This window comes from Macrotis lagotis, chromosome 4 (genome assembly GCF_037893015.1).
Source record: "Macrotis lagotis isolate mMagLag1 chromosome 4, bilby.v1.9.chrom.fasta, whole genome shotgun sequence".
Lineage (NCBI taxonomy): Eukaryota > Metazoa > Chordata > Mammalia > Peramelemorphia > Peramelidae > Macrotis > Macrotis lagotis.
Window position 1 is genome coordinate 186962760 of NC_133661.1, and position 27886 is coordinate 186990645.

Sequence of the window (27886 nt, forward strand, 5' to 3'; positions counted from 1 at the left end):
GAGTGGGACAGGAGCAGGAAGAAAACAAGAATTTATTAAGTGTCTTCTATGTCCTAGGCACTTTAAAAATATTTTTTCAGTTGATTCTCACAACAATCCTGAGAGGAAGGTGCTATTATTATCTTCATTTTACAGTTGAGCAGACTGAAGGCAAAGAGAAGTTGAAGTGACTTGCCCAGGATCACACAGTAAGTGTATGAGGCCATATTTGAACTCAGGTTTTCCTATCTCCTATCAGATTGAGTACTTTATTAGCAAGTCTTCAGTTGCTCTACTGCATCACTAGATGCCTCTAATACAAAACAGTCAGAGTTGACAAGCATTCCTTAAGCACCTACTATATGCCAGAACTGTGCTAAGCTCTAAGAAGACAAAGAAAAGCAAAAAATACTCCCTTATCTCAAGAAACTCATAATCTATGGAGAGATAGCATATAAGCAAATATGTACAAACAAAATATATACCAGATAAATGATTGAATTAAAGGGGGATCATGGAAGGCTTTTTGTTGAAGGTAGGATTTTATTTAGAACTTAAAGGAAATCAGCAGAGATAAGGAGAGAAAGAAGACAGAGGACAACCAATGAAAATGTAGAGTTAGAAGAGTATCTTGTTCAAGGAATAGCAAGGAGGTCAGTGTCACTGACACTGAATATGGTGCTGTTATCTAAACCAGGAAGAGTTAAAACAGAGAAAGAAAATTATAGACCTATTTCCCTGATGAATATAGATGCAAAAATCTTTAAAAAACCAGCTGGTTCTTCTGCTCACACACCTGTGCCTGAGGCAGAAGTAGTCTGCAATTGTTAGTTCCAGGAAGAGGCCTCAGCTGTAATGGAGGCATGGAGTCAGAGTTCCTCAGACCAGAGAAGCCCAGGGATGGTGTCCCCAGCTCTCCTGCACCGGAATTCTCCCCCGGCCCCTGCCCTTCTGGCAAGCTCCAGAGGGACAGTACCAACACCAGTGCTTCTGCTTCCTAGTTGACTCAAGCCCCTGCCATCTAGCCCCACCTCTGATCCAGCAGGTCCAACTCTCAGGACCTCAGACTCTGGGCTCCAATTCAGCTGCTAATCTGGCTGATCAGGGGCTGATCCGCCCTCTGAGCCCAGACTCACCCACCCGAATTTGTCCAGTACTGCTGAGGGAGACAAATCCTGAGGTAGATGTTCTTTCTCCTGGATTTTCTTTCTAGGTTTTGTGGGCTGGATTTCTGTTAAGAGGTTTATTTCATATGATAGATGGGGAAAGATCAGGAGACTTTAGAACTGTGCCTGTCTTCTCTCCACCATCTTGGCCAGAAGTCTGATTAATTGTTTTTAAGGTGGTCCTATTCCCATTTGTTTTATTTCCTTTACCTCCAAGCCCTACCACATTCCTATCTACTAAAATCCTCTCCCTTGTTACCTCTTTTCCTGTTTTTGAAGTTTTGCTTAATAGTCCCTTTTTCTTCCTTTCTTTTACCTGGTTATTGAATTATACACTTTTTTCCCCCTCTTGGTGAGTCAAATAGAATCCTTCCTCTCCTTCAGTTTATTTTGTTCATTTTTAAAAATGACTTGGACATAAACTCAAGTAAAATTCCTTTAAGAAATAAAAAAAGAGACCATTTTAAGGTTCTGATGTTTCTATTAATCAAATTAGAAAGGAAATATTAGAAAAGAGTTAGAGAAGACCTCAACTTTTCTATATATGACTAGCAAGATACAGCAGAAAGAGCTAGAAAGAGAAATCCCATTCAAAGTAACCTCAGACAATATAAAATACCTGGGAGTCTATTTGCTAAGGCAGACTCAGAAGCTTTTTGAAAACAATTATAAAACACTTCTCACACAAATTAAATCAGATTTAAATAACTGGGCAAATATCAACTGCTCACGGATAGGTAAAGCTAATATAATAAAAATGACAATTCTACCAAAACTAAACTACCTGTTTAGTGCCCTACCAATCAAAATTCCAAAAATTTACTTTAATGATTTAGAAAAAGTTGTAAGTAAATTCATATGGAGAAATAAAAAGTCAAGAATTGCCAGGGATTTAATGAAAAAAAAGTGCAAAAGAAGGGGGCTTAGCCCTACTTGATCTAAAATTATATTATAAAGCATCAGTAATCAAAACTGTCTGGTATTGGCTAAGAAATAGAGTGGTGGCCTAGTGGAATAGACTAGGTACAATAGCAGGAAATGATTATAGTAATCTGCTGTTTGATAAACCCAATGGGTCCAGCTATTGAGATAAAAACTTTCTCTTTGATAAAAACTGCTGGGAAAATTGGAAATTAGTATGGAAGAAACTTAGATTAGACTAACACCTCACACCCTATACCAATACTATAAACAAATTAGAAGATCAAGGACTAGTTTACCTGTCAGATCTATGGAAAGGGAAGCAGTTTATGACTAAGGAAGAGATGGAGAACATCACTAAAAGCAAACTAGGTGATTTTGATTACATTAAATTAAAAAGCTTTTGCACAGATAAAACCACTGTAACCAAGATCAAAAGAAATGTAGTAAACTGGGAAACAATCTTTACAACGTATGTTTTTTACAAAGGACTCATTTCTAAATTATACAGGGAACTGAGTCATATTTTTAAAAAAGAAAGAGCCATTCCCCAGTTGACAAATGGTCAAAGGATATGCAAAGGCCATTTACAGATGAGGAGATCAAAGTAATCCATAGCCATATGAAAAATTGCTCTAAATCATTACTTATTAGAGAAATGCAAATTAAAGCTTCTCTGAGGTACCACCTGACACCTCTCAGAGTGGTCAATATGACCAGAAAGGATAATGATCATTGTTGGAAGGGTTGTGGGAAGTCTGGGACACTATTACATTGTTGGTCGAGCTGTGAACTCATCTAACTTTTCTGGAGAGAAATTTGGAAATATGCCCAAAAGGCAGCAAAAATGTGCATACCCTTTGACCCAGCAATACCACTACTGGGTCTATACTCTGAAGAGATGATGAAAAAGGGTAAAAAACCTCACTTGTACAAAAATATTTATAGCAGCCCTGTTTGTGGTGGCAAAGAATTGGAAATCAAGTAAATGTGCTTCAATTGGGGAATGACTTAGCTAGGAGGGATGGGAATTCAGGGAAGCCTGGAGGGATTTGCATGAACTGATGCTGAGTGAGATGAGCAGAACCAGAAAAACACTGTACACCCTAACAGCAACATGGGGGCAATGATCAATCTTGATGGACTCACTCATTCCATCAGTGAGCCCCATCAGGGGCAATTTGGGGCTGTGTGCAATGAAGAATACCATCTGTATCCAGATAAAGAACCATGGAGTTTGAACAAAGTTCAAGGACTATTCCCTTTAATTTAGGGAAAAAAATAGATATCATATTGTCTTATCTTGTTATCTCTCATATTTTTTGTTTCTTCCCTAAGGATATGATTTCTCTCTCTTCACACTCAATTTGGATCAATGTATAACATGGAAAGAATGTAAAGACTGACAAATTGCTTTCTGTGGGGGGGAGGGAAGAGGGAAGTGGGGGAAAAATTGTAAAACTCAAAATAAATAAAATCTTTAATTAAAAAATAATGTAAAAAAAGAGTTATAGAAGAAAGAATTGGAAAGGAAATTCAAATTTTAGCACAAAAGATACAAAACCAAGTAGCAAATTGCCTAAAAAGTAGCATGGACAAAATAGAATGTAATAATTCTACAAGACAGCAAGAACTCTTGAAACATGCTTTACCTAGAACAAGGATTCAAAGTCTATTTCACTGACTATCCCATCAAAAACATCAAGGCTGGGGAATACTGTAACAAAATGATGAAGCAAAGTCACATCATGAATCCTATAAATCTTTGCAAGCCACATCATTACTTTTTTCACTTTCCATGGCACACACTCAAAAGTATCTATGAGAATGGGAAATTGCTCAAAGCAAGAAGGTATCTGTCATCTGGTCAACACATTTCAGATTACACATTGTCAGTTAACTGCAGGAGTAGCTTATCCTAACTCTGTCTAATCATCTGAGAAAAAAACCAAACCAATGATAATGCACTGTGTTGAAGCAGTAGGTACAAATATCCAGGTCCATGTTGGGGTGGATAAAATTATTGAATAAGTCAAAGGGCAATAAATCCAAGTAGACATGCAGAGGGTACTGAGTCCTATATCTACCTCTCCCACCCCAAATGAAACCTCCTCAGATAATAAAGGATAAAAAAGATATAATCACAGCCATCAGTCTTCTCCCTAAATTCACTGAATCTAGTGGATTCTGCTCCATCAACTCCATTCACTTCCAGCCTGCAATGGACTAAGTCCATAGCAATTCTAGGAGATAATGAGAATAGCTACTGGTGAAGAGACTATGCCTGAAATATGATTGAACCTACTTATGGAACGGTTAGTGTGTTGAACTGAAATTCTCCTTCTCTAGGTTTGTTTGTTTGTTTTGGTTTTTGTAAGGCAATGGAGTTAAGTGACTTGCCCAAGTAATTAGTGTCTAAAGTCCAATTTGAACTCAGGTCCTCCTGAGTCCAGGACCAGTGCTCTATCCACTGTGTCACCTAGCTTCCCTGTCCCTAGATTTTAAACTAAACTTAATACACACTTGGTATTACAAATTTCAACTGTGGAATCTAGATCTTACATTCTTCTGACCCTGCTGGACTTGATTATACTCATTAAAAAATTTCAATAAACTAACTCTTTCTGGTTCCAAGTCTACATCTTTAGGCACAAATCTTGTTCATACTATGATTCTATTGTGCTCCTAATTCCAGTGCCTTTATTAAAATGTCCAGGAATGAAATCCATTCCCTTTTTCTTTCAAAAAATAGAAGGTCTGGGGTATATAGGTGGCACAGTGGATAGAGCGCTGGCCCTGGAGTCAGGAGGACCTGAGTTCAAAACCAGCTTCGGACACTTAAAAATTACCTAGCAGTGTAACCTTGGGCAAGTCACTTAACTCCATTACCTTGCAAAAACCAAAAAAAAAAAAGAAAGGTTTGGTTAGCACAGTGGAAACTAAGCAGCTTAACCACTGATCAAAGCCCAAAGCCAGTCCTCCAAAGCTTCACTTCTATCTTTTCACTGGCATCCAGATTGAGTTAAAGGATAGGGTTGTGAGGGAAAAATTCATGGGTTACCCATCTCTAAATACCTGATTCCAAGACAAAGGACAACAGCAGATTGAAGGGGTAACAGCTTTCAGGTTGAACTCCAAGTGTTTTGCTTAACTGAATGTGTTTTTTGTTTTTGGTTTTTTGGTTTTTGCAAGGCAAATGGGGTTAAGTGGCTTGCCCAAGGCCACACAGCTAGGTAATTATTAAGTAAGTGTCTGAGGCCAGGTTTGAACTCAGGTACTCCTGACTCCAGGGCCAGTGCTCTATCCACTGCGCCACCTAGCCAGCCCTATCCTATATGTTTCTGTATGTGTGTGTGTTGCAGAATTTTCTTAGATTAGGCATGTGAGTTTCATTTCTGTTTCTATTTGTTTCCCTTTCAGAGATAAAATAAGCTAACTCTTTGACTAAAACCTCACTCAGAAACAAGCTTTAGGTTTCTGCCATTGCTTGGCTGGCTTAATTTTTAAATATCACCTTCTTAAGGAAGAGAATTTCCTTTTCTAAAACAACTCTTCTAGATGCATGGCTTTTAGTTCATTTTTCTTCTTTGCCATAAAAATTTTTTTGTCCTGCCTACCATGGACCAGCACACACAGCTAATTCAAATACACAATTAATTATTACAAGAATATGAGGGAAACAGAAGCAAAAAGTTCAGATTAATTAATTACAGAGGACTTCACATTCTTCTTGTTCCAAGTTTAAAGTCCAAAATATTTTATTACAATTGCTTCCCTATCAGTCTTCCTTTCAAGTCTGAAATGCCTTTCTTTCATTTTAATGTCATTCTTATTTTTATGGGATTCTAAATCCTTTGATAGCAGAAATGGTCAGTTTTCGTTTTTGCATTTCTGGCACCAAGCACAGTGCCTTAAACATACTGAGTTCCATAAGTATCTGGTACAAAGATACTAAATCATATTTACATAATGCTTTAAAGTTTACAAAACACCATAAAAGCATTATCTTGCAACATCCTTATCCATTAAGTGACTTCTACAGTTATTATTATACTTTTTTACAGATAATGAAACTGAGTCTCATAAATGTAAAGTGGTTTAGCCATTTTCACATACCTCAGATTTTCCTTTCTCTCAAGTTCAGTCTCTATTCTGCCACTTTACTGCTTTCATTTTCAGATTCTATGTGCCTCTATCTCTATTCCTTCCCAACTCCAACCCGAGTTTTCTTTATAAAAACATAATTTTTTTTTGCCCCTAAACCTATGTCACTATTTTTTCATTTTGTCCTTTTCCTCTTTGGCTTACCTACAATTAGTGCACATATTGTAAACTAGATTGAGAAGTCTAATCAGGTTTCCATCTTGTACAACTGGGGAAGAAAGCAGAAGGAGGAGAGGACAACTTAGGAAAAAAAGTAATTTTTTAAGCAACTTTATTTTCTAGAAAAACAAAGGTGGAAAAGGTAGAAAATATTATTTATTTTGTTCTTATTTTCAGGAGTTTTGCAAACCACTGATGTTTATCCCACTCCTTGTTCTGTGTTCTTCTGGGTAAAGGTGAAAAAACACTGATCAATAGGACACCTGACTCCTTTGGTCCAGAAAGGCAACACCCAGTCCAGAAAGGCAAATACAGAACCTTTTCTTATCCCCACCCTCTCCTCGCCCCCCCGAATTAGCACATCCCCTGAATTGAGTTTCCCCTCTTCCAGAGGGGCAATGGAGATAGACCTAAGGTGATCTAAAACTAATTCTCAATAGATAAAAAGCCCCATTGCCACAGAAAATAGACTCATGTTAAGTGTGAAGAAGTGGGATCCCACTGATCCCAGGGGAAAGATAAAGTCACCCTCCCTCAGCAAAGAATGCAATATTGCTGGAAAGAACTGAGAACAGAGAACAAAGGAAAGGAGGAAAACAGATTCAATCTAGCAGGTGGTTTAGGGAGAGAGATACAATCATAGGCACATTGGCACTGGGAGGGAAAAAAGATGGGTCTAAGGAAAGAAATTCTTTGGAGTTAAGAAAGGAGAGAGAGAGAGGGATTCCTCAGGGTTCAGTTTTTTGTTTTTGTTTTTGAAGGAAAAAGAGGACTTACTCCTCTGTTTAAATCTGGTTAGACTTGGACAGCAGTATGACCAATGTGAAGTGTGTCCTTCTGTGGGTGGGAGCAAATCTGCCAAAAACTTCTGGGAAAACTGGAAGTAGTCTATTAGAAATTAGGTTTAGACCAAATTTGTATAACAGAGACTACAATGAGGTCCATATAACTTCAAGAAAGTTATGCCATAAACAAACTAGAAGAAAATATGGGATCAAGGATACTTCTTGACTAAGTAAGGAATGAGAGATCATCATGAAAGACAATATGGGGGGCAGCTAGGTGGCATAGTGGATAAAGCACCAACCTTGGAGTCAGGAATACCTGGGTTCAAATCTGATCTCAGACACTTAATAATTACCTAGCTGTGTGGCCTTTGGCAAGCCATTTAACCCCATTTGCCTTGCAAAAAAAAAAACCTAAAAAAAATTTTGATTATATAAAATTGATAAACTTTTGCACCAATAAAAATCACCAAAATTAGAAAGAAAAGTTTTAACTGGGAAAAAAATCTTTGCCATGAATTTCTCTTTATATCAAGATATATAGATATTTTGTTCAAATGAGTAGTAGGGATTTTAAAAACAATCATACTTATATGTAGCCTACATAGAGTGATAGCTCCTCAGGCTGCTACCTCACTCACTGACTTATTCATTCTCATGAATGGGCAATTCTCCTGGACAATTCAATTCAATAAATAATCATTAAGTGTCTACTATGTGGCAGGGGCTTTACTGAGTGCTGGGGATACAAAAATAGGCTAAGAAGTCCCTACCCTCAAGGAACTTACAATCTAACTCATGAGGATATGTTCTGCTATTTCAAATTTATGTTTGATATTACTAAATCTGAAACTTCTTTCTCATTATTATTCAATTACTCTAAGTCTCCCCCCCCAGTCTAATAAGAAATATTTATTTCATAAACTGGAAAAATCTATTTTTCCATAAATAGTTTCTCTTTTCTCTATACATAAAAATTTCTAATGTCAAGCTAAAATAACATCAAAGTTATTAACAGGGTAACAAATAATAGCACAAGGGTTGAACTTATTATTACATTATTACTATTCAGGGAGGACGAGCACCTCTTTTTGTGAGGGTTTGGTCATGAAGGTGGCTAAAGTAGGTGCTATGGAGCCCTTAGGGGTTTGTCAGAAATTGAAGACTTCAAGGTTATCTGTCAACTGCATCCGCAGCTATCGCCCGTCATCTTGACTTTAATCTTGCCACTGGACTTTGATGACTCTGAGAGAAAGAGTGAAACTGACAACTTTGTGCAACTCTGCCTCTTTTAAATCCAATTCATGCTCAAGTCAAGATGAACAATATCAAGAGAAATGGGGAGTGGCTAGGTGGTGCAGTGGATAGAGCACCGGCCCTGGAGTCAGGAGTACCTAAGTTTAAATCTGGCCTCAGACACTTAATAATTACCTAGCCGTGTGGCCTTGAGCAAGCCACTTAACCCCATTGCCTTGCCAAAAAAAAAAAAAAAGAGAGAAATGCAAATAAAAAAAGAATTTTGAGATTACATCTTATATGATTGGCAAAAATGACCAAAAAGAAAAATGGTAATTTCCTACTTCTAGAAGCTCTTCCAACTACCCTAGAAAACAATTTGGAATTATATCACTAGATTGACATAGAAAAAAAGATCCCACATGTACAAAAATATAGTGACATTTTCTGTTATAGCAAAGACTTGGAACAGAATGTGTATCCTTCAATTGTGGAAAGACTGAAAAAATATAGTTTATGGATATAATGGAATTTTATTGCTACTGTAAGAAAATACTAAAGGGATAAATTTGGAGAAATCAGGAAGATTTTTATTAACTAATGTAGAGTTGTGTTAATACAAAAATGAAAATAATTTGTACAATGACTAAAATTGGAATGCATGAAAGTAGGTTTTCTTTTTTCTTTAATATTTTAATACTATATTATAATATAATTGATTTCTTTTGTAATTCTATGTATTTTATTTTATATATTTAAAACATTATTCTGAGAAAGGATTGAAAGTTTTCATCAAATTAATAAAGTGATTTATGACACACACACACAAAACTTTAATGATCAATGCACAATTTCAGAAGACTATGAGTTAGGCATGTTTTCCACCTTTCAGCAAAAAGAGATGGACTTAGAGATACAGAATGAGATTTTTAAGTATAGCCAATATGTAAACTGTTTTGCTTAATTATACTTACTTATTTACAAGAAAATGCTTCTATTGAGGTAGAGGGTTATGGGGGAAGAAGCTGATAAGTGATAATTAATGGGGAGAAAAAGAAAAGATCTTTTAAAAAAAATTACAGAGAACATTATTTTTCCAAAGACAATGGGGTCAGCTATCTCTATCACCAATATCTCCAGGTGGGTCAAGTTTTCAGGTGCCTTCTACATAGGCTGTTGAAAAATGGCAAGACCCTCAGAATAATTTGAGACGTACATTCAAACTATTAGAATTGAATGGGGAAATTAAAGTTATTTTCTGGCATAAGAATATGAGTGTCCACTTAAATGGTTTTTAGCACCTCCCATTTCCAACTGCCTATTAGACACGTTGAACTGGAGATCTTGTAGACTTTTAAAAATTCAACATATCCAAGATTGAATCCCTTTCTTTAATCCTGTTCCCCTCCCAAACTTTCCTCCTCTACTAAGAATGTACCCTGAGAAGGTCACTGTTAAAAAGAAAGATCCTACCTATATCAAAATATGTATGACAGCACTTTTTGTGGGAGCCAGGAACTGCAAACAAAGTCAATGTCTATCAATTAGGAAGGAGTTAACCAAATTGTTATACATGAATATGTTAAAGAGTGTTACTATTGTAAGAAATGTCAATATTATGTTTAAGAGACACATAGAAAGGGGTGGCTAGGTGGTGCAATGGATAGAGCACCAGCCCTGGAGTCAGGAGTACCTGGGTTCAAATTTGACCTCAGACACTTAATAATTACCTAGCTGTGTGACCTTGGGCAAGCCACTTAACCCCATTGCCTTGCAAAAAATCTTAAAAAAAAAAAAAAGAAGCACATAGAAAGACTTACATGTACTTATGCAAAGTGGAATAAGCAGAGTCAAAATTTAAAAAAAAGCATTACACAATGACCACAACAGTATAAATGGAAAAAAAGGACAACCAATCAAAGATGAATGGTCTAAAATTACAAAAAAAACCCAAACAAACAAAAAACACAATAGAAACAACAACAACAACAAAAACCAAGCTTCCTTTGTAGAAACAGGATCCAGAGATATAGAACACTATAATTTTTTTTTATGTATTGATGAGTTTTACTGGATTATTTTTTTCTTCTTTTTTCTTTAAAAAAATCCTTTTCATATGAAATGACTTGTGGAGGGGAAGAGGGGAATAAAAGAGAACATTTAAGTGATGAAAAAATAAAATATTTCCTTAAAAGTCTATTTTAAAAAACACTTCCAATCCTTTGCTTACAATGTTTCCTGGCTCAATATGAGTGGTAACAGATCACCTTTGATGTTTTTTAGTGCCAAGATTCAGTGATTTTTTTTTATAATTCCTAAGAATCCAACCTAAAAATTTAGGAACAAGATCTTCAGTGGACATTACTAGGATCATTTTTCCTATTCTTCTCATATTATCACCATTTCTCTTAATTTCAAACCCTTCCCCCCCACTCCACAATAAGTTGATTCAGCATGGAAACCTAATAAAATTCACATTTTCATAGCACATCAAGGTATAAGAGGCACCTGGAAAAGGGAATAATTCTATATGTTGGAACCATTTTCTTCCCCTTTCTTTTCCCTCTCAGAGAGGAACCTGAAAGTTATTTTTCCACTAATTTGCTATTTTTGTTTTCTGGTTTCATTTATAACATGAATATCAATGTACTATAATTTAATATAGTGCAAGGGATTTGAGGGCAGACATTATTTTAATCTTCATCTTTGTATAACCACCTAGTCCTGCTATGTTCCTTGAACATAGCAGATGCTGAATAAATAGATTAATAAAACATTTGAATTCATTTATTTATTAAATTTATTAAATTCCTTCAACTATTATATGACCTTGTTAGCTGTACAAAGACCACACGTTTAGAATAATGAATACTATCATATTCATTTAACTAATGAGGAAATAGGAGTTAATAAATAAGTGACTTGCCCATAGACTCACTGTTCTTGAGGGTCAAAGCTGAAATTTAATTCAGATCTTCCAATTCCAATTACAGCCAACACTTCTCTAGGATAGGATCTGCCTCTCCACTGTGCTCAATATACTTCACTCTACCACACCAACAAAGCAATGGAGCTCAGAATATGCTATTTTATTAATGTCTTTGAACTGTGAAAATTGAGTTCTGTATATACCACAAACTATGCAATTCAAAAGAATCCAAATAACTCAATGTATTTTTATAATCTTCTCTGCAAAAAGGCAAGTTTAATTTCTTCCTCTCCCTGTCTCAGGTGATATGAGACAGCCAAATGAAGCTCTTAGACTATCTCTTATCAAACCTTCTCAAACCTGTGCATGGCTCTTAGCTCAACTTTCCATTTCTTCAGACTTTCAGCATATTTTGTTTCTGTCCTAACCTGATATCATTTTCCTCAACCCAGGTTCTTTTCACTAATTCCAAAAGACATTGGACTTTGTTGGATCTTCTGTGACAATGTGAAATAGTAGAAGAAAATTTGTTTGGAATCCAGAAAATCTGGTCTTAGTCTCTTGGTCCTCACCTCACTTTTTATGAGGAAAATGAAACTAAATGAAAATCTAACTTTCTATGATTTTAAAAGTTAGATAGAAGTGATGACCCAGAACTTTACAGAATGGATCCTGAATAGGCCATGGGGTATGACCCAAAGATAGAAAAAGGGAGTGGCAAGGAGCAAGATTATCCTCCAGGGGTGAATATAAGGAAAGATGAGAACATACTGAGCTTTGTACTTCTGAACCTGTGTTGTCCTGCTTTATCAATTCAGATTGTACAGTGTCTCCTTGTTCTCCTTAATGGAAAAATGTATGCTCATTTCCTTCACCCTTTGCTCTGGATCATCACCACAATCACTATGGAAACCTATTACCCAAGTCTTTTTTTTAAACCCTAGAATCTTTAGCTTCATCTTCAAGATTTTGGTAAAATATGTTTCTAAAGGCAAAGAATAGTCATTCACCTTTTATATGTTCTCCTTCCTGATTTTTTCTTATTGTACTGCCACCCTAATCCCTATATTGATCATTTCAATTTCGTTAGCCTAGAGAGTAGTAATTAAGTAGAGGTAAGGTAAATTGCTGCTTCAACATCTAAATCCAGAGTAGTGTAACAAGGAAAAGTTTATAATATTATTTTTTACAATGATCAAGAGACAGCATTTGTCTTTGGCTTGTTTAATGCTCTTCCCAAATTGGCCTCAGGCCCAAACAGAAGAGAATAAGATGATACTGTCCCAGAGAAGAAAAGCATTGAAATTGGTACCAGTAATGGGACTAATGTACCACTTATTAAGTTTCTTATCATATATTCAGCTAAATTGAGAATTTTCACGCAAGAGCAATTAAGACTATCTTCATCCCTTGTGTATATATTTAATACACTGGCCTTAAGTGACCTTAATGATACAAGTACAGGAATACAGGTTAGATTCTGGTTCATTAAAAATAAGATATAACCCTCCATTTTTCCTTTTCCATTACTTGATCAATGATAATGACATTGATGAGAAATCATCCCCATTTATTCCTACTGATACTGCTTCAATTTCAGGGATTAATGAGTAAATTTGAGGATGAAGTTAAGTAGATGGTATAATAAAATATCTTTGGTTAAAAATGTTGTATAGGGGCAGCTAGGTGGTGTAGTGGATAAAGCACCAGTCCTGGAGTCAGGAGTACCTGGGTTCAAATCTGGTCTCAGACACTTAATAATTACCTAGCTGTGTGTCCTTGGGCAAGCCACTTAACCCCATTTGCCTTGCAAAAAAACTAAAAAAAAAAAAAAAAAAAGGTTGAATACCCAGCCATAAGAACTATGATTCTCCAAAATTTCAGTGTCTGGGTATACTTTTTACCAGAAAAATGAAAATATAAGTTGACAACTTATTAATTCACTGAAAAAATTCTCTGATTGTTTCTTCATAGTAGCTATTTGAAAAAATTCAGTTGTCCTCATCTCTCTCCAAATGAGAGTACTCACTATATTCCTATGGAAGTGAAAAATACTTTGGTCTTTATTCCATAACTAAGAAAAGGACATACTGGTTGAGGACATGAATCCTCCTTTATACTCTCACATTTGAAAGGAATAATCAGATGAAAGGTGAATAAGCTGAAACTTTGAGTATTTCTTCAGGTCTTATTTTGGCCTTTCTGAGGGGAGAGAGCATGATCTCTTTTTTCCTATACAATCTCCATCTCTTTCATGCTCCCTGGTTTGGAGAAGGAATTGAGGTTGGTTGTCTTGGTAGCTGCTCATTTGCATAACTTCATGGACATCCCTAGCAAATGTAAGGAATGAGGCTCTCTGGGATTATCCCAGTCTTCCTTATATTTGTTTACTTAGTTATTGTTCGGTTTTCATTTTTGGTGATGTTACAGATGATATTTTGACTTGCTGGAACTGGATTTAAGTGGGGTAGAGATGCACAAAGCCATCACTTCACTCTGTCTTCCTGAGTCATCAAAATTCAGTGGCAGGACAAAAATCAAGACTCCTGGCAATGACCTGGGTTTCAGTAGATGATTTTTGATATATGACCAAGTTCTAATCACTCCAAAATGCCTGCTTCAGTCAACTTCATGGTCAGTAGAACAAATTTTTCTCATCTGTACATTATGTTAGAGGTAGTCTTCACATGGTTGGGATAGACATCTCCCTAACATATTGACAGTTTTGAGGCCTGTTGATTACCTTACTCTTGGTTTAGACCATCTGCTGAGATGGTTTATTGGGGTGAAACTGAGTGTATTACAGCTTCTTGGAGACACAGATGAAATTTGGACACCAAAGGTAGATGAGCAGTCCTGAAAAAAAGGCTCGGCAAGCCCTCACACCAGTGGTGCTATTCTTTTTGAATACCCTAGGACAAGTGAATTTTTTCAAATAGCTGCCATGAAGAAACAATCAGTAAATAATTTTTTCAGTGAATTAATAAGTTGTCAACTCATATTTTCATTTTTACCTTAGAATAGTGTTTTTGACCATAATTTTCCCATTGCTAGACTAAAGCTAATAATGAGTTACCTACCTTGGATTTCAGTTCCAAAGAACCAGACTACAAGACTGGGATATTTCACCATGAAGATGAAGTAGAATTCACTTGATTTGTGTGTGAAGAAAGTGTTATCAACAATAGCCTTAATATGTGCCTCTCTAAAAGGTATGGACATCTAGAAAAGAAATTTACTTGGGGTTACTAGGTAGTCAACCCTTCAGTTTCAATTCAGTTTCCCACTTCCCTGGAGACTTTTACACAATTCCAGATCTATAGTTTTCCTTAAGGTTTGAGAATATCATTCAATGGGAATTTTACACTAGAATTGTTAGATTTCAATCACTGGGGCATGGTCAGTAGCAATATCTGGGGAGAGAGAAGAGAGGGAAATGCAGTTCCTTAGGCACAGAAGAGCATCTGAGAGATAATAAGACAAGTAAATATAGTGAGATGCAAATGCTATTGTGAACAGAAGACTGGCATTTCTCCACTAGTCCAAGAATTCTAAACATGCCTGTGATGCACACGTCTCATGCTGGTCTATCTTTCTTCCATATGAGAAAAATGGCATGGCTTGCAATAGATATAATGAAAGATAAAGAGTACACTACAGACAGTTTAGATGCAGAGGAATTGGTACACTATTTTAAAAATACTAACAAAATTCATCTGTAGGAACAAAAGGTCAAGAATATCAAGGGAAGTTAAAAATTGCAGAGGAAAGTAGCCTAGCTATACCAGATCTAAAACTATATGAGAAAGCAGCAATCATCCATCAGTCTGCTACTGGCTAAGAAATAGAGAAATAGATCATTAGAAAAGATTAGGTACAAAAGAAATAAATGACTAGAGTAATCAAGTGAAAAACCAAAAGAATTCACTATATGACAAAAAAACTGCTAGGAAAGCTAGAAAATAGCAAAAATTAGGCATAGATCCACAACTTATACCCTAAATTAAAATAAGTTCAAAATGGATATAGGTTTTAGACATAAACAGTGTTATTGTAAGTCATTTGGAAGAACAAGGAAATAGTCTGTCAGATCCATGGAGAGGGGAGATGTTTATGACCAAATAAGAGATAGAGAATGCTATAATTTGTTAAAACGTATAATTTCAATTACATTAAATTTAAAAGGTTTTGGACAAATAAAGCTAATGTAACTAAGATTAGAAGGAATACGGAAAATTGGAAAACAATTTTCACAGCTAGTGTTTCTGATAAAGGATTCATTTCTAAATTATATAGAAAACTGAGTTGAATTTATAAGAATACAAGTCATTCCCCAGTTGATAAATGATGAAAGGATGTGAACTAGAAGTTTTCAGATGAAAACAATAAAGCTATCTAAAGGCATATGTTAAAAAATACCCCAAATCATTACTGATTAGAGAATGCAAATTAAAAACTCTGAGGTGCCACCTCAAACCCTTCCCTTCTCTCCATCTGCTACTTTCATTCCTACTTATGTATTATTACTGAGTGCAGTTGGAGAAAATCATAAATCATGCTGACTAGGTTCACTATAAATTTATGCTACATAATTTCAATTGAGCTTCCACTGCAACAAAGTAATTTTTTACATTTTGCTAATAGATTCATGGCAACCCACATTGTAGCTTTTCTAAACTTTTTCATTACTTCTCAAACTTCTCACGACTTCCTACTCTCCCCCACCCTTATCTTTCATCTAGAACAGTCTCACATTTCCCTAGAAAAAAACAGGCCATTCCCAGAGCTCTCCCTATTCTCCCCTCACCATCTCAACATCACTCAGATGCCTTTTTGCTACTGTCTTATCTTTGTCCTTTCTCAAAGTAAGAGGTGGTCCTTCTCTCTCAGACAAGGTATACCCTAAACAGAAGTGTTTCCAATCCACTCTGCCTTCTCCAGCAGATTGTTCTTTCTATCCATCTGTACTTTTTAATCTTTCTTCTCTCCTTTTCTACTAGTTCTTTTTTTTTTTTTAGATTTTGCAAGGCAATGGGGTTAAGTGGCTTGCCCAAGGCCACATGGCTAGCTAATTATTAAGTGTCTGAGGCCAGATTTGAACTCAGGTAATCCTGACTCCAAGGCCAGTGCTCTATCCACTGCGCCTCCTAGCCACCCCTCTACCAGCTCTTTTGCTACTGTCTACAAATATGCCCATCTTCAGAAAAACTTCATTTGATCCATCCATTCTGTTAGCTATTGTCCTAAACTGTTCTCCCTTTTCTGGCTAAACTCCTTGAAAAAGTCTTCTCCAATTGGCACCTTCCTTTCCTTTCCTTTTACTTTCTTCTTAAATCTCTAAAGTATGACTTCTAACATAATCATTCAAATAAAATTGTTCTCTCTAAAATTATTGATCTCTTAATTGATTTCTCTGTAGCTTTTGTCATTGTGATTATTCTTTTCTCCTTGATATTCTCCTCTCCAAATTTTCATGACATAATTTTATCCTATTTCTCATTTTATCTGTCAAATTATTCTCTCAGTATCCTTTTCTAGATCTTCAGTGAATAATGGGAGGAGGGTAACAATGGGAAATGGAGGTAGTGTGAAAATGGATGATATTAGTAAAAGTTTATGTCTTCAGACTCATATCCTAATTCAAGTCTATATTATGTACAAGGCACTGTGGCAGACCAGGGACAAAGATAAGTAACGCTCCTCAAACAAATTACAATTTAGAGTTGTAGAGAAAGTTGTAAATGCATCAACTATAGTAGTAGGTAGAATCTGTAATGATAATGGAGAAAGTAAAGCATACATTCTACTTGAGGAATAAAGAAAAGTAACATGAATGAGGTGGTGTTTGAGACTGTCTCCTGCCTCAAAATCAGCTGAATAAATTTTCTTCTTGATTGTTACTCTGGGTAGAACAAGAGGAACAGAACTGTATCCAGAATAAAGGAATTGGTTTTATTTGAGGGTGCCAACATCTGGAGGGCAGGGTACCATCTATTTCCTTCTCATTATGTCTCAGAGAGCATATTTTCTATGTCTTATGCCAAACAAACTTCTAAAACTACTTGACTCCTTTGGAGTTGGAGGAGGAGAAGAGGAGATGGATCCCAGAAGAGACATGCCATAGTGATAGGAATCTGGAGATAGTAGTTTTGACTCACAGAGGGAGAAAGGGTCAAGGTCTGATGGGGGATAGCAGCCCAAGAGGGTTTCCATCTCTCAGATTGAATCTATGGTCAAAATATTCACTTCTCTGTACCATGTCCACCAATGCCCCAACTACTTTTTGCTTAACTAAAAAAATCACCCCCCTCCAGATTTAGTTGTGAAGAGAAGGATCAGAGAATCAGTCTAAGAAAATTAGGGAGAGGAAAGAGAAACATTCTGAACTTCATCATTCTGCCTCTGCACTATTCTCATCCTTAAAGATCCAAACATGTCCCTAACTTATTCTTCTTAGTCTATTACAATACCAATTACTACCACTACTACCCTCATTCTAATTATCTGAAACTAATTTTGATTCTCCTCAGAATTCTTGGTAGATTAATATAAATTGGGGTAGATATGATGAATGAGTGTTCTTTAGCATGTAAATGGGAATCTCAGATTTTTATTCTATTATGATGAATGAAGTAGGTAGGATACAGGAAGGAATAAAAAGCCCTTCTCCTCCCCATATGATTTGGGGGAAGAGCACTGCAGAAGTTGGAAATTAGGAACAGAACATAGCAAACATCGCATACTTTTCTATTTCAATGTTGTTCAGTCCTGCTGATATTTTTCATCTAGGCAAAAATAATTAAAAGCTTCAAGCAAGGTATCATCTTCATCTGTTTCTAATTTTCCACCAATGTAACAACCTGGAGGCAGAACAGAATGGTCTGGCATGTCCCTGAGTTAAGTACCATCTTTAAAGAATGTGACATAAAAAATATTGGCATCTTTCACTTCTCTTTTCTCAAAGAATCAAATCTTCCAGGAGTCAATGACTTAAATTCTACCATTAGAGATTCTTTCCTTTAGTTTATGAGTTTGTTCTCTTTTGAAATGTAGTGATCCTGACAGGGGTATTATGGGAGCCAGATCACAAAAGCTATTGAGAGCCAATTATTAAATTTTCAGATTGAGAATTTATGCCCCAGAAATAAGCAAATAAAACAAGTCTAGGCTTAGTTTACTGTTTGACTGATCATCTAGTCTTAAGAAAATGGTGGAGAAAATGTTACTAATGCCTATTAAACTTAAAAAGTGTCCTGTGCTCCTCTTTGAGGAGCAGTTGTTAAACATTTACCAGTACCATCTCTGCCCTTTTTAAGTCATTTTCATCTTAATGTGTTTTAGATTCTTTTCCTCCTGACCTAGCCTACTAATCTATTGTTCATATATGGGCTGATAATGGAACTGTTAACTGAAAGCTTTAAGTGACTTTTAAAGGGTATTGGCCTTTACATCTCCCTTTCCCTGAGGAGGTCAAGATACCAGATGTACCAAGGGAAAGTATTTCTTTCTGTTGCTGCTGCTGCTATTTCAGGGACTGGCAAAAGAATCCTTCTCTGAATAAGATGAGAAACCAGATAAAAACCTGAATAAAAATCATTACTTTAAAAGAGGAAAAAATCCAACCTCTCAAATAGAAATTTTGTTGAAAGATATTGATTTTTACAGAGTCAGACACAGACTTTATAATTTTATTATGACAATAAAAGAGAAATTCAACTCATAAGTCCTTTATATCTTTTCTTCCAACCTTGTATGGGTACTGGTTGCAAGGGCAAACAAGTGACTGTAATTCTGAAGGTTTGGAAGGGGTGGCTAGGTGCCGCATAGTAGATAAAGCACCAGTCTTGGAGTCAGGAGTACCTGGGTTCAAATCCAGTCTCATACACTTAATTACCTAGTTGTGTGGCCTTGGGCAAGTCACTTAACCCCATTTGCCTTGCAAAAACCTAAAAAAAATTTCTGAAGGTGTGAGGACCAGGACAGGGCAGTGGGAGACTGTAGGAGTAGCAGGAAGCCTAACTGATTGGTATGTTGATTAGTAGCCTGAAGGGTAGTCTGGGTTCATATAAACCTCAAAAGAGAAAAGATAGTTGGAAGAAGGTGCTCTGGGAGTGGATCTGTGTGATATTAGGGAGAAGGAGTTATTGGCAGTGAGAGTAATGGCTCAGGAGAGGTGTGAGGATAAATGCTATAGCTGGAATATGGTTATGACCTGTTTGTTAATACTTCCCATATATAGAGAGCATAAGACCTAATGGAGGGGGCGGAGCCAAGATGACAACCAAAAAACTCATAAGCTAAGGACTCTAACTAAATTTTCAAGAGACAGAACCCACAGAGGGACCCAGTGAGGCTGTTCTCCTACTCAAGGTAACCTGGAAAAGAGCAGAAAGGCTCTGCTCCCCGGGGTTGGAGGGGCAGCCCACTGGAGGGGTAGCCGCCACAGGGAAAGAACTTCAGCCTCCAGGAGGCAGCCCCAGGGCATTGGGAGCCGCAGCTCACAGCAGCGGGGGAATCTCCTGAGCTACACCCTGGGGAGCACTGTACACAAAGTGGGGGAACAGCGGGGGCACCTCTGCCAGAGCAAACACATGGAGCCCAGCCATCAGGGCACACAGCAATCAATGTGGTCTTTCAGCAGCCCAGATTCAGGAAACAGAAGCAGGTGGAGCTGGTAAGCAGGAGCCCCCAGGGCATGAGCCCATTGAACCTAGGGAGGGGAATGAAGAGAGAGAGACTGCAGAGCTCTGTCCTCTAACCCTGGAACAGGACTCTGGGGCTCTGACCACATTCAGATCCTGATGGCAGTCTAGGCCCCCCCATAGAACAGCAGGGCCCCCCCCACCTCAGCCCCGTGGCAGAGGGGTGCGCATATGGTCATTCACAGACCAGGAGGGAGGACAGAGCTGCACACACTGAGACCCTTGTGGGAGTGTCCCAAAAGCTCAGGAAGCACCCCCAAAACAGGCTTAGGCTGGGAAAATGAGCAAGCAGAGAAAAAAGAGGAACGCCATTGAGAAATACATTATCTATGATCCCAAGAAGGATCAATATACCCAGTCTGAAGATGAAGAAGCAGAAGATCCTGCAGCTGAAGACTCCAAGAAAAACACAAATTGGGATCAGGCTATGACAGAGCTCAAAAAAAGACTTTGAAAATCAAATGAGGGAGTTAGAAGAAAAACTGGGAAAGGAAATGAGAGAGATGTAGGAAAAACATGAAAATGAAGTCAACAGCTTAGTTAAGGAAATCCAAAAAAAATGCTGAAGAAAATAGCATGCTAAAAATCAGCTTAGGTCAAATGGATAAAACACTTCAAAAAGTTATTGAGGAGAAGAATGCCTTAAAAAGCAAAATTGGACAGATGGAAAAAGAGATAAGAAAACTCTCTGAGGAGAACAAATCCTTCAGACAAAGAATAGAATTCAGGGAGATTGATAAATTTACCAGAAATCAGGAATCAATATGTCAAAACCAAAAAAAAAAAACCGAAAAATTAGAAGAAAATGTGAAATATCTCATTGAAAAAACAACTGATATGGAAAACAGACTTAGGAAAGATAATTTAAAAATTATTGGAATACCTGAAAGTCATGATCAGGAAAAGAGCCTTGACATCATTTTCAAAGAATTACTACAGTAGGAAAATTGCCCTGATATTCTAGAAACAGAGGGCAAAATAGAAATGGAGAGAATCCACAGATCCCCCCGAGAAAGAGATCCCAAAAAACCAACCCCTAGGAATATTATAGCCAAGTTCCAGAACTCCCAAGTCAAAGAGAAAATATTACAAGCAGCCAGAAGGACACAGTTCAAATATCGTGGAGCTGCAGTCAGGATCACACAGGACTTAGCAGCAACTACATTGGAAGCTCGTAGGGCTTGGAATATAATACACCAGAAGGCAAAAGAGTTTAGAATACAGCCAAGAATCAACTATACAGCAAGGCTGAATGTCCTCTTCCAGGGAAAAAGATGGACTTTCAATGAATCAGGAGAATTTCAAATGTTCCTTTTGGAATGGCCAGAACTGAACAGAAGGTTTGATCTTCAGATACAGGACTCAGGTGAAGCATAAGAGAGTGGAGGAGAGGGGGAAAATATGAGGGACTTAATGATGATGATGGGGCAGCTAGGTGGCACAGTGGATAAAGCACCGGCCCTGGAGTCAGGAGTACCTGGGTTCAAATCCAATCTCAAACACAATGATTGCCTAGCTGTGTGGCCTTGGGCAAGCCACTTAACCCCATTTGCCTTGAAAAAAAAACCTAAAAAAAAATGATGATGAACTGCATGTATTCCTACATAGAAAAATGACACTGATAATACTCATATTAACCTTCTCAGTTAATAGAGCAGTTAGAGGGAGCTTTTATACTTGAAGCACAGGAGAAAGCTGAATTTGAAGATAAAATATGGTGTAAAAATGTAGTCAATAGAAAAAAAGGGAAATGTAATGGGAGAAAGAAAAAGAGAGGGGGAATAGGCCAAGATATTCCATATAATAAGATTTTTCTTTATTACAATGAGCTATTGCAATGATATGGAAGGGAGGAGGCAAGGGGGAATGAGGGAATCTTTGCTCTCATCAGAGGTGGCTAGGAGAGGAAACAGCATTTATACTCAATGGGGTATAGACATCTGGAGTAAGAAGGAGAGAAGGGGAACAGGGGGAAGGGGGGGGATGTGAGTGACAGAGGAGAGGATGGACCATGGGGGGAGAGTGGTCAGATATATAACACATTTTCTTTTTTACTTTTTGCAAGGGGCTGGGATTGGATGGCCTTTCCTGGACCATAGGGCCAGGTGGATGCTAGGCCTAAGGGGTGGTGTAGGGGCTCAGGGCCTCTTGGCTCCAGGACCAGGGATCTGTCTGTTGTGCCACTCAGCTACCCTAAAGCAGAGTCAGTGAAAGGAGAGAGAAAATATAGTACATGGTAGTGGAGAAATAAGAAAGGAGGGAGTTGTGATCAGCAATGGCAATAGTGGAAAAATATGGAAGTAACTGTTGCGATGGACTTACCATAAAGAATATGATCCACCCGTGACAGAGTTGTTGGTGTTGGAACAAAGACTGAAGTACATTTTGTATTATTATTATTATTATTGTTGTTGTTGTTGTTGTTGTTGTTGTTGTTGTTATTATTATTATTTGGGGGGGTGCAGGGCAAATGGGGCTGGGTGGCCTGCCTGGGGCAGCATAGCAGGATGATTGTTGGTTGTCTGAGGCCGGATTTGGACTCGGGTGCTCCTGATTCAAGGGCCAATGCTCTGTCTGCCACCCAGCCACCCATACTATTATTACTATTTTATTTTATTTTGGGTCTTTTTTTTTCTTTTTCTTTTTTTGGTTTTTGCAGGGCAGTGGGGTTGGGCTGGCTTGCATGGCACATGGCTGGGTGATTGTTTGTTCTATGGGGCCAGATGTGGGCTTGGGTGCTCGTGGCTCCAGGGCTGGTGCTCCGTCCATTGCGCCACCTGGCCATACCTACAATTATTACTATTATTTTTTGTAATTTTAATTGTTTTTTCTCTCCCCTTTACTTTATTGCTCAAGCAAGTCTATATGAGGGGGAGGAGGTATTTTATTTACTCTTAAACAAGAATATTTTATTAATGTAAAAAAATTTGTACAAAATGAGAATAAATATTAAAAAAATTACTCTCAATTAAAAAAAAAGACCTAATGGAGTCAGTAATAAAGAGTTTCCAAAAGCAAATTCCTGTGGATGTCTGAGATCTCTCTTGGTTTCTGTTTAAGAAAGGGAAGGGGGAGAGAGGAGGGAAAGGAAGGAAAGGGTTAAAGATGAGATGAGAAGAAAGTAGGAAGAAAAGGAGAAGAGGAGGCAAGAAAAAAGAAACCAGAATAAGAGAGGGAGGAAAATTAGAGGAAGGAAGAGAAAAAAATGAGGTGAGAAAAAGAAGTAATAAGGCAAGAGAAAGAGAGAGCAAGTAGAGGAGGAAAAAAGGAAGGTGTGAGTAGGAGCAGGGAGGAATAAGTAAGAGAGAGAGAAGAGAAAAAGAAACAAGAGGAGGAATAGGATTATTTATTAATAGCTTTAAATGATTTTTTAGACCTCAAGGATTCAGTCTCAACCCTACCCCATAGGTACAATCAAGATAATAAAAATACTTTATAATTTTATTAGGACAGATATTCCACTCATAAATCCATTATAATGTCTTCCCCTTATCTACAGGATAAAGTCTAAACCTCCTTAGCTTGGTTTTTAATGTTTTACATAATTTGTCCTTCACTTTTCTTTTCCAAATTTATCTTTAACTATTTCCCAATATCAACCCTCTTTTTTTTTTTTTTAGTTTTTGCAAAGCAATGGGGTTAAGTAGCTTGCCCAAGGCCACACAGCTAGGTAATTATTAAGTGTCTGAGGCTGAATTTGAACTCAGGTACTTCTGACTCCAGGGCCAGTGCTCTATCCATTGCACCATCTAGCCGCCCCACCAACCTTCTATTTTAAGCAAACTCTTCTACTCCCTTTTCTTCAAATATGTTCTAAGTATTCCCACCTCCCTAGTTGTGCACATATACTTATTCTCCCTCATTTAGAAAGCTGTCTTTGAAATATGCCTCTCTTCCTCCTAATAAAAGGTGGGGGGAGGGGAGGCAGGGTCTGTGTGGAATGTTCAATACACTGTCAGACAAAAATAGAGTATCAATTATTTTTCCTAATTTTTTTCTTTCTTACAAGGGAAAAAAATGGCCTGTATCCAGAAATGACCGATGTACAAAGAAAAGGTATGAAACCTAAAAATAAAAAATGGGAAGAAAAAAGATAAAGTTCTCTTTCTTCCTTTCCACCCATCCTTCAAGACATATCAAGTCTCAAAGATTATTTAAAGAAATCATTGGAAAATGTACATTTCATTTTATTCAGATTTGTTTTAAGTTATTCAGGAGGAGAGTAAATATTATAGAACTTTAAGAAATTTTTGACAGAAATTCAAATTCAAGATATAATGCTAAAAGTTTTTGGGAATTTAGCAAAGAGCAATTCAGTGAAAAGTTGAGCGGGGGGGGGGGGGGGGGAAATCAATTGTATTGAAGTTATTATATCTCAGGTTAAGAATCTATGCTTTTAAAAAGTAAAGACTGACAGAGGGATACAGATTACCCATGCCAATATAATAAAGATATTATATTATTCCAATTAAATTATAGATTTTGCACTATACAGCAATCTTGTTAAGCCTATAGCCCTTATCTCAGAATAAAACTTGTTTTCAGAATAATGCTTTAAAGTGTCTAAAACAATGCATAGGATTACAAAAGAAACCAATTATATTGAAATAGTTATCAAAAAAAATTTTAAGCTTATAGACTCCAGGATATGAATGTTTGATTTAGAGTAAGGAACCTCTTTTCTAATACTATTTTATTCACTTGTAAGTTGAAGATTCTAGGCAATTTATTTTACCTCTCTGGGTCTCATCTACAAAATAAAATAGATAAACTAAAAGGATCCTCCTAGAGCTAAATAAATATTCTAAAATATTATTATAATAATATTTACTAACATTTATGAAGAACTTAAAGTTTTGTGAAAATTTTTGTATTATGTTATCTCATATGAGCTTTACTATAACCCTAAAAAGTAGGTATGGTATTATCTCCATTTCATAAATGAGAAAACTGAGGCTAGGAAAGATTAAGTGACTTATTCAGAATCAAACAACTCATAAGTGTTTGAGGCAGGGTTCAAACTGAGGTCTATCTCCAAGTCTGCAACTCTATCCCCTATACCACCTAGTTGCTGGTTAGTTAGATTAATTGGGGGGAACCAGTGAAGAAATATGGTTTTTAGGTTGTTCAGTACCTGAAGTAACTAGTACATTTCCCTGCTCTACCGCCCACCCACCAAGCAATCTTTTTCCAAAACAGAAACCAAGAGATCTTCAGATCTCAGTGACAATTCCAGACTGTCCTAGGAATCTGATCTTAGACCCTTTCATCATTGCTGACTCCATCTGGCCATAAGCTATGTAGGAGATATTAACAACCAGATCACAACCCTACTGTGGCTTCAACATTTATTTTCATTCCTTTCTTAAACCAAGAGTTTCCTTCAGCCCCCACTTTTGTCTGCCCTGACTCACTCTTCATCACTCCTGAACAGTCACTCTCAACAATCACTCCTACTCCAAATAGTTCTCTACTTCCTAATATCACACAAATCCACAACCCAGAACGCACTTTCATAGTCACTATTACTATGGCATATGGTATACATATGGTATATGGTCAGTTTTGAAGTTTGCCATTGTCACAGAAACCAGACCACCCCGTAAATCATTGATGTCAAATTTACATAAAAATGAGGATCATTAAACTGTATGTAAGGATCCATGCAAGTCATATATTAACTTAGAAAATCACATGTTAGTATGATCTATATTTTATTATTTTGTTCAATATAATTCAAGAGTGTCCCCTCACTGTCTGAAATAGCAGTAGAGATGAGACACTAAGGAAAAGATAGAGATACTAATCCCTTTTCCTCATGGCAACCCTTCAAGAAATTTAAGAAATGTATCACCAGGTCCCTGAGTTTTCTCTAAGTTAAACATCTCCAATTCCTTCTCCCCAGATCCTCATGTGGTTGGGATTCTAGTTATACTCTACTGGAAGCTTCCCTTCTAAAATGGGTGTGCAAAATAACATTTTTGCCTTTCAATCTGTTTCTGATTGCCTCTAAGTCTATGTATTAAATGTGTATTTCAGTCAAAAATAAAATGGGGAATATATATCTGAAAAAAACAGTGTCCCCTCCCTCCCCCCATCTCTGTTTTGCCTGTTGACTGAATCAATGAAACTATGAATTATGTCATGCAATATTGCCCAAGTGTGTAAAAGTTGACTTGAAGTTTGAAGTTTAACATCAAAAATACTGAGATCCTAGCTACTGATACTGGTACTCTTTCTTGATGTTCCTTAATTTTACTAACACACACACACACACACACACACACACACACTCCATAGAGACACAATACATACTCTCCAGACTCACTTTCCCTTGGAACTATCCAAGCAATGATAGAAGAAAGGGAAATTTTTCTATGTAAGACCAATATCTTTGTCTTTTTTAGTCTTTCAGTCCTATAGTCACTCATCTACTATAAACCTACTGTGCTAAGTGCATGAGATACAAAGAAAAGCAAAAACACATCCTCTTCCTTCAAGGAACTTACACTCTAATGGGGAGATAACATATAAATAACTGCCTTATGTGGGATATATATATACAGTATAAATGAAAAGCAATCTCATAGGGAAAGCATGGAGCAGGAAAAGGAATGGGGGGGGGGGTAGAAATTCCTCCAAGTCCTCTTGAAAAGATAGGATTTTAGGTGAATCTTTAAAGAAACCAGAAAAATCAAGAGGTAGAGGTAAGAAAGAGAACATTCTAGTAATGGAGAAGAGCCAGGAAAAAGATCCTGAGCTAGAAAATGGAGGTTATGATGAATGGAAAATATGTCAGTACAACTGGATAGAATTATTGATAGAAAAAAGTAAAGAATAAGATGATTAGAAATGTAGGAAGGAGTCTTTAAGTACCAAACAGAATTTTATATTTGATCCTGAAGGTAATAGAGAACCACTAGTTTATTGAGTGGATACAGGAAGGACTGACATGGTCAGATATTCTGTAGTATTGAAGATCTTAACAATGGTAACCTCCTGATTGGAAGAATATTATAAGGGAATGATGATAAGGAAACTAGTATAATTTATATCTATAACTTTCACTGTTTTAGCCATGGAAAGACAGTAAGAAAGAAGGAAGCAAAGAGCAGAAGCTAGAATTGAGGGGTCAATTCAGAACGTTCAATTCCTCCTTGAGGGACTTGATAAATAGAAGAACTAAATTCACTTTGGTAAATAATCAAGCAGGTTAGAAACTAGAACTGTTTGTAAGATCCAAGGCAAAACTATAGGTGAAAGTTAACATTTTTTCTTAGAATAGTAGAGGAAACTGAAGTTATATCAAGTCATGATTGATAGTTGATAATTATTATCCACATGTAAGTGTTGTATTTCCATTTCTTAAATATTCATTTTGACTTAATATATTGTAGAGAATTAACAATTAGTGGTTGCTCAGTAGCTGTGTTTAATAAGGGCTTACATTTTTATATAAAAATCAAAATTAATTTTATCTGGAGTATATTTTTGTTTTCTCTCAGTTATACATAATTAGGATAAACCTTAAAATTTACCTAAATTCAAAGGGGTGAGCTAGGTGGTGCAGTGGATAGAACACTGGCCCAGTAGTACCTGAGTTCAAATCCAGCCTCAGACACTTAATAATTACCTAGCTGTGTGGCCTTGGGCAAGCCACTTAACCCCATTGCCTTGCAAAAACCTAAAAAAAAAAATTATCAAAATTTACAAATGATAAGATGGTAGCTATGCAAATTGAAAATACAATGCTTAAAATGAAATGATTACACTCCAAAAATGACTTTTTTAACTGAAAAAAATTTAACAAGCATTTTTTACTCCCCTATAAAAAAAGAAAAATAA

General features: G+C 36.8%; 1 protein-coding gene across 1 annotated transcript in view; it reads left to right on the forward strand.

Annotated features, from left to right (window-relative positions):
• Nucleotides 1-1025: 1025 nt before the first annotated feature.
• Nucleotides 1026-27886, forward strand: part of RNASE10 (ribonuclease A family member 10 (inactive)) — a 34699-nt gene continuing 7838 nt past the window's right edge. Inside the window, exon 1 of the mRNA XM_074234966.1 lies at nt 1026-1159. The gene's annotated coding sequence lies outside the window, so the exon portion shown is untranslated. The remainder of the gene's footprint in view (nt 1160-27886) is intronic.